Source organism: Anoplophora glabripennis, unplaced genomic scaffold, assembly GCF_000390285.2.
Source record: "Anoplophora glabripennis isolate ALB-LARVAE unplaced genomic scaffold, Agla_2.0 scaffold286, whole genome shotgun sequence".
Lineage (NCBI taxonomy): Eukaryota > Metazoa > Arthropoda > Insecta > Coleoptera > Cerambycidae > Anoplophora > Anoplophora glabripennis.
In genome coordinates, this window is record NW_019416433.1 from 120,370 (window position 1) to 128,413 (window position 8,044).

The 8,044-nt window shown below is 29.4% G+C and overlaps 2 non-coding genes across 2 annotated transcripts; both read right to left on the reverse strand.

Annotated features, from left to right (window-relative positions):
* Window positions 1-5,076: 5,076 nt before the first annotated feature.
* Trnak-uuu lies at window positions 5,077-5,149 on the reverse strand. The gene has a single exon. It is a non-coding gene; the product is annotated as a tRNA-Lys (tRNA).
* Window positions 5,150-6,504: 1,355 nt separating this feature from the next.
* Trnak-uuu lies at window positions 6,505-6,577 on the reverse strand. The gene has a single exon. It is a non-coding gene; the product is annotated as a tRNA-Lys (tRNA).
* Between the last annotated feature and the right edge of the window lie 1,467 nt (window positions 6,578-8,044).

Here is an 8,044-nt window from a genome sequence, read left to right on the forward strand (position 1 = left end):
GTGTCGCAAAAATATAAAGTTTGCTTATAGGTCTATAATTATTATTTATAAAACTACGTTGGACATTTTTAAAGATAGGTTTAATACATGCCCTTTTCCATTTAGTAGGGAAACATCTCGTAGAAAGTGAATATAAAGGAATGTTAAAAAGGATGCCAAGTTCAACATACATTTTTTTACGAAAACCGGTGGTATATTGTCCCAACCCCCACTTCTATTAAGATTTAAATCCTTTAAACCATTTCTAACATCGTCTTCATATAATTTAATATTACAAAGAACAGAAGGGTAATTGGACTCAGTAGAGGACGTGTTAACTCTGACCTTCTTTTGGACAAAACACTGAAAAAATATTTCGAAGACAGCTCACATATTTGTGTATTTGTATCGGTCACGTGATTTAATGTCATTACAGATAGAAAACTTTTATTATTTTTAATTATTTTTTTTGTTTTTTATTTTTTTTTTTAATGTTTTATTTTTTTCTTATATGTACATGTAAATTTGTTAAAAAAAAAATATTAATAGAAACAATATTTAATGGACTGTTTCTAAAATATTTCACTAGTAATACAAACAAGATTATTATTAAAATAAATTTTTATATCGAAGAGTAAATTGTTTATTTAAACCAAGTTGAGTCAAAATAAAAAAAAATGGATATAGAATAAAATATAAATCAATGAATTAATGAATGAGACAATCTTTTATGTACCCTATCGTTGTCTACAAGTCCAGCATGCCCTTATTAATACCAAATGAAATAAAACAACAGTAAATTTTTATACACAACAAACATATCTAGACTAGGGTAATAAAAGTCTTTGTGATAACCCTATGTTTCCAGTTCCCATTATATGTTAATAATTTACGATTTAGTGCTAGACTGTTTAGAACAGAACATTACGCCCTGTTCCTTCGAGGAAGTACGTATATAAAAGCTGATAACATTTAATTATTATGGCTCAACCTTTTTAATTTACGAGTTCTTGACTTGAAGCGTTTAATTGTTCATTACAACCATAAAGTTGTCAACGAGAATGGGAGCCCAGAAAGTCTAATTGAATAACTCAAATCGCTTTAAAAGCGGAATGTGTGATAATTAACAAATGCTGAAACGCCGTATATCCGTGCTACAAGTCATATTATGCTGCTTCATAATAATAATCCGAAAATGCTTATTTTTTAAGGCATCAGTGTTAAAGTTTAAAAAAACTATTTTTTTTTTCTATAGACCCTTTTACGACTTGACAAACGCAAGCGCAAGCACCATTTGAAAAGGTGAGAATTTAAAAGTTTCGTACTGTTTTTATCAATAATGGCTGGAAAAGCAGTATTACCTCTGAAATAGTTCATTAGAACAAATTATTGATGGTGCATTACTAATCCATAGTTCAGTCGAATCACATAATTGTAAACAATTAAAAAGGTAGCTAAAGTGTGACGAACGTCTCCAAAAAGGAAATAGAGAGCTGCCTGAGAGGTTAGGCAGATGCCTATTCCTATTATGTAAACAATAATTATTAAAATTAAATACAATTAAAATGAATAATAATTATTGTAATTCAGTTTTAGCAGTTAAGAAAAAATAAATTCTTGGTACATACCTGCAAATTTATTTAGATTGAATATTTAAGTTAATCATGAGTATTATTGACAAAATAAATAATTGAATACTTTGAAGCCAAAATGAAATATTTGATTATATACAGGGTGTAACAAAAATAAGATTACAAACTTTACCAGCAGATAGAACACTTAAAATTAGTAGGGGTACTTCATATACATTTTTTGCCGAAAGTGCTTCCTTGGTGAGATACAGAGTGTTGAGGCTGAAAAAATAAATAACATTTTCTTTAATATCTTTCGACTACTTCGAGCTAATTTCGTGAAATTTCGTTTCGAAGAGCTTTTTGAGATGAGAAATTCGAATTTATCGACAATTTCGTTGTATCTTCTAGAGGGCGCCACAAGCGACTATTAGGACGCATTTAAACTGCCAAAACTTTTTTGTGCCACGGTGTATTTCGCTTTGGGCTCCAAAAATCTTTTCTCCCAACTTTTCTGCTTAAAAAAGGTATACCTTGCCAACCGTTTTCAACAAAAAGGAATTTAAATTTGTAAATGCATAAAAAATGTTTAAAAGTTATTTATATTGACACATGCAGATTTAAAAAAGTTTTTATGAGAAGGCCTATTATACAGATTGAGCAATTTTATTCTACCTTGGTACGTTGCTTATGTTTTTATTATCGAAAGCCTTATGTATATATCACATTTTTTTTTACAATGTCAATCATTTTTATTTGCATTTTTATACAGCGTGATTCACAACTTATCCAAAAAAATTCGGGAATAGATGCAGCATGAGAAATGGAATCAATATTGTAAAAAAATTTTTGTAAAATCCTTATAGTTTCCGAGAAAAAAAATATTCAAGTTATAGTACATTCAACCACTACATAGCTGGACAACTGTAGCCTCTAGCGTCATTCGCCACGTGGCCTCAGCGACTCCGAATACTGAATTCGGATTTTGCAATCGTCGTTGCGATATTTACCTGTTATCTGGTGGTGTTTTAGTAGTTAGTGTCAAAAATGGTTTGCGTGTACTCGGAGTTGATGGATAATTTATGGTGAATCATTTGTGTTATGGTGAAACAAGACAACATTGTGTTAGTTCGTAGAAACTGTGTACAACGGACCCAAATGTGTTTACACATTAGTGGATAAAATATTGAACAGTTGTTGTAACATCGGGTATGTCAAATGATTTTATTATTTAAATACACAAATTAATTTTATTAATTAATAAAGGCAAAAGCAGTTCAATTTGCCGATATAAAATAGGTGCGATAAAATTCTATTTACATATTTCTTTCCTTGCGAAAGTTTTTGTCCGTTTTTATCACACCGCCATGCCGGTCGCATTGTGCTAGGTCAAGTTTTACAGTGGACCAGTTTCCAGTGCCGTGCATAAGTGTATTTTTAAATCATTTTCGAACTGCCCTTTTTCATTTTTTCTTTACAAAATTATATTTGTAAGGGTCCCCTGTACATCCAGATTTTTTTTTTGGATAAGTTCTGAATCACCCTGTATAGTAATCAGAATCACGAATAAAATAAAACTTTATGTGGATTACTGCAACTGTTTTTTTGCGGTTTAAGGCTTGTTATATTTTATATATTTGTCGACGCTTTTTTATCAACTAACATGTAAGTTATAGGTACACATGGTGAGTGGGTCCAAAAATGGAGTTGAAAAAAGAAAAAAAAATATCCTATTTAAGAAAAAGAAATTTTTGTTAAAAAGTTCCGCTTCTGTTCATAGTTCATATATTATGTAGAAAATCTTAGTTCTAAGTGGGCCAACATACAGTGTGTTCTGTATTAGTAGCGGTAAGAAGTTTGAACTCAATAATACACTATGCCACTTAAAATATGTACAGAGTGTACACATATTATCTTAACCACTGATGCCAATGAAAAATCTTACACTTTATTTCCGTAATTCAAATTTAGAAGCACCTTGATTCTACGAATTTACCTTGATTTTTGTCAATTTTTATGTGCTGTGTTGTAAGAAATCGAAGATTAGATATAATTTATCAAATAAAAAAATATTAAGGTAGAGCGATTATTTTCAGACTGGTATATTGACAAAAATTTTAATAAAAATAAAATATTTTTTAGTTTAAAAAAGGAATTTACCTACATTTTTTGTCCCTGACAAAGCTTACTTAATTTTTTCAGACACAAAAATGACCAAAATTTTAATTTATTATTGTACATCCAAGATGGTTTTCTAAAACACCAACATTACGGCTTAAAAATTGTTTATAACATGTGAACACTCTGTACATATTAATTGTTGGAAAAAACATACATTTTTTATGTGTTTCTTAAGTGTATTTTGGAGTTTTAATTATAAAATTAACTAGGTACTAGGTTTCTAAACATCTCTCTGCAGAGAAGGTCATTATATGTTGCAAACATTAAAACAACATTTTTCTACATTTGGACGAAAGTAGAACTAAAAACTAAAAAGTTTTCCCTCTTGTTAACTCATTCTACACTTTATTTACAGGACTAGTGATTGAAACTATTAACTTTAAACTTTAATGAACTTCAATTATTTCAGGTTAATTGTACTGAATCACACTTGAAGCAGCAAACATTATTAGTGAAAAATTACTCGGTTTTATTAATAATCACAACCACTATGGTGGTCTGCACATTGTGAAATGTCTAAAACTAGCTTATATTGAATCTCTCATTGATAACCTCTGACATTCAACTAAGCTCACTGAAAAATGGCCGAGTTCGTGGAATCCGTTTATTTATTTTAATTCAACTAGCATAATATGGAATATTAACCATTAATGCTGAGAAAATTGCAATAAAGGAATTATGTTTATGATATATCCTTATATTAATAAATTATTCAAAACCCACAAGCAATTTTTTACTCCTCGCAAGTAAAAGAATTAGTATTGTTCTTGTGGGAACCATCATTTCTTCTGTAATGCGGAAAGAATTATTTATATTCATGCACTTGGTATTACAAATATTATTTTATTCCTGTTAGCAAACTTTTTGGATAAATATATAATAATAATATAACAATCACAAAATACGTTTTTAATAAATTCTACTTTTGCAGAGAGCGACCAAAGTGGGGTTTACAATTTAGCCTTTATTTACGTAAAGATTTCGTTGCTTAACGAATACCAAACAGGCAAAATAAATGTTGTTCCACAATTTTAAATATTAACGCAGTACGTAACGTAAAGGCCTTTGTATAAATTGAATTATATTTACACTTTGGTATGTAAATTGAACATTCAATCCCATTTTGCTTTAACATGTAAATACGCTAGGTTTAAATAAACCACAACCAGCGTGCTTACCGACTAGTTAAAGGATAATTTGGTGATATATTTAAATTTTCTTTTTCCATTCATTTAATTACTATAATTTTCAAAGCATGCAATAATTATTTTAAAAATTGAAAATATACAGTTATCAATTTATTACAGATAACAATGAAATTCATATTTATTAAAAAAAAAAGCATCGCCCGAGCAGGGACTTGAACCCTGGACCCTTGGATTAAAAGTCCAATGCTCTACCGACTGAGCTACCCGGGCCATTGGCTGGGCTATAGTTTGTGTAATACACTTACTAAAATTATATAGTCTAGTCAAAAGCGTGTAATAAAGGCGTTGTTCTAAAGAAATAGAAAATTAAAAGCTATTTTCGAAAGCGGAAAATACGTAATTTTATAAAGTTCGTAACTATTATTTGTGTTATCTCAATGAAACTTGTACTTCTGTGTTGCAGTTATATTGAAATGCAACCATATTCTTTCTTGATTAATAGTAATTATCAACACCTGTATTGTAGATACAATGTCACGATGAAAATAGTGATTGACTGTATTTTATACTTTCTATAAAATTTTTCCAAAAAACACTATTAATTTTAACCCCGGTATTTTATGATGTTACACTAAAGACGACGATTTAAGATTTAATTTATTTATACTGGTAAAATTTCTAAGGTAATTAGAACTCCTGCATTATAAAATGTCACACTAAAGCTAGATGTACAGTTGTCTTATGTTATTTTTTTTAAAGAATGTTGCAATGAAGATAATTATTTATTTTATTTTATATTTTCTTGAAATTTCTATAGTATTAATTTCAATTCGCATCTTACAATGTCTCAACGAAAACACGTTCACAATTTTCTCATATTCTTCTAATGTTGCTGCATTATAAAATGCAGATTTTATAATGTCACAATGTCACATTCAAGATAACCACTATCAATTTATTTTACTTAAGTACACTGTTTTCCAAAAAAGTACATTCATGCTTTATACAGTGTCACAGTGAAGCTACATTTACAGTTTTCTTATACTATACATACTTCTTTAAATAATAAGAATAATTTTATCTTCTGTGTTATACAATTTCACGATGACGAGAGCGATTTTCATTTTATACTAGCTGATCCGACAGACGTTGTCTTGTTCAATTTATTTTTTCCTGAAAACTTTTCCAGTACCATAACAAACAAAACAAAAATAAGAATTACGCATGTCCATCGTTCGAATCGTGAGTTATGGTCTCGAGTTCATACAAAATCTGCATAGAAAAAAACTCTTTCAGTTTTTCCTGAATTTTCCAATTTTCTGGACAACTTTTCCAATTTTTATTTACCTGAAAACCTTATTCGGACTATTATGAACATTTGAAAAAAAAATTGCCAAAACAATCCAGCCGTTCTCAAGTGATGCGCTTACCAACGAACTGCATTTAATTTTTATAGATGTTCCTGATAAGATTAGAGCTCCTATATTATACATCACAATGGAGATAACTCGTACGTGTTTTTATAGCAATTTCGTAATTATTTTAATATATTTTACATTTTTTATGGTAAGATTCCATGTTTAATGAAAATTGTAAGGTAGAAACAACAGAATTTAAAAAGTTTTCGCCCGAGCAGGGACTTGAACCCTGGACCCTTGGATTAAAAGTCCAATGCTCTACCGACTGAGCTACCCGGGCTCACGACTGATCTATTTTCAATAGGGAAGCGCTGGTATTTTTAAACCAACCGAGTCAACAGCAAAAGTAATAAATAAACACGGATCTCATCAAGGTCACATTAGACAATCCTTGCTTAAAACACTTTGTATTTATATGACTTCAATGAATCTTGAATTCCTGCACTATAAAATAAATGTAATAAATCAGCAGTAAAACGATTAATGAAGTGATTCTAGGAAATACAAAATAGTCATTAACAGTTTAGTAATATTTATATGACGGACAAATAAGACAAAAATAGTAAAACCTAGCTATTTAGAATTTAATTTATACCCTTTATGAAGCCAGATATTTATAGGGGACTATAAAATCTTTTGATACAAGCTCATTGAAAATGTTGTAATCGTTTCAGTTAAATGTCAATTCTAATTTACAGTAATGATTTTCTTTGCTTCGACGCCATTCTCCTTGTAAAACAGTTTATAGCTATTGACATGTTTAGGGTCCTAAATCATAAATATGTAATTGGTCGCATTTAAAAGAAACTGTAATTCATCCAGTAATTGCGTTATATAATACCAGTTGCAGTCATTGTACAGATAGTTCGAGCTTTAGCCGTAAAATTTCAGTAAAACTTGATTTACGTTTAATCATTTTTCACGTAATAAATTGCTCAAGTTTTCGGAATTTTTAGTAACTTTTAATATTTATTCAAACGTAACAGTTCTAGCTTCATTCTACAAGGCTGACCTGTCATTGCAGTTGGGTTAGATTGACATAAGTTAAAAAATGTTTATCATAGTTTGCAGTTTAATAATATTTGATTGGTGATTAACTTATTGTAAAGGTAACATAAAAATAGTAAATTGCATTTATTTCTAGAGCAATTTCTTAAATAATTAATTTTTGAAACACTGGTAAATATAAAACAAGTTTTGCTATTATTATATTTACCAGTTTTTGATCCAAAAAGTCGTCCAAGAAGTTGGCAAAGGAAATGTCAGAATTCATTATTATTAGAATGATCAGTTTATGGATCAAATTTAAAACTGCCAACTTTGTTAAAAAAATATGTTAATCTAACGTAACATTAAATTCCTTAAATATTTGTAATTAAAATAAGTAAGCTAATATTGGTATTATTGAACAAATATTAATAGTCATTAATAAATTAGAACCAAATTATATTATCTTCAATTTCGTGACCAATTTATTAAAGTTAGGAAATTTGCTATAGACACAAGTCAGTATGCGTCTGAGATAGTTGCGCCCAGAAATGAACAGTGACACAACAAAGGAAATGATTCAGAAGTGTATTTGTACCTAAATCTACGTCTTATTCCTTCTAGCCGAATGCGTTCTTTCTCAATCTCGCACAGCTCTGCTTAGGTTCATAAGAGCAAACTTGTTTGTGTCAATTTGTACAATTTCTGTATAAACATATATACAGGGTGATTCAGAACTTATCCAAAAAAAAAATTCTGG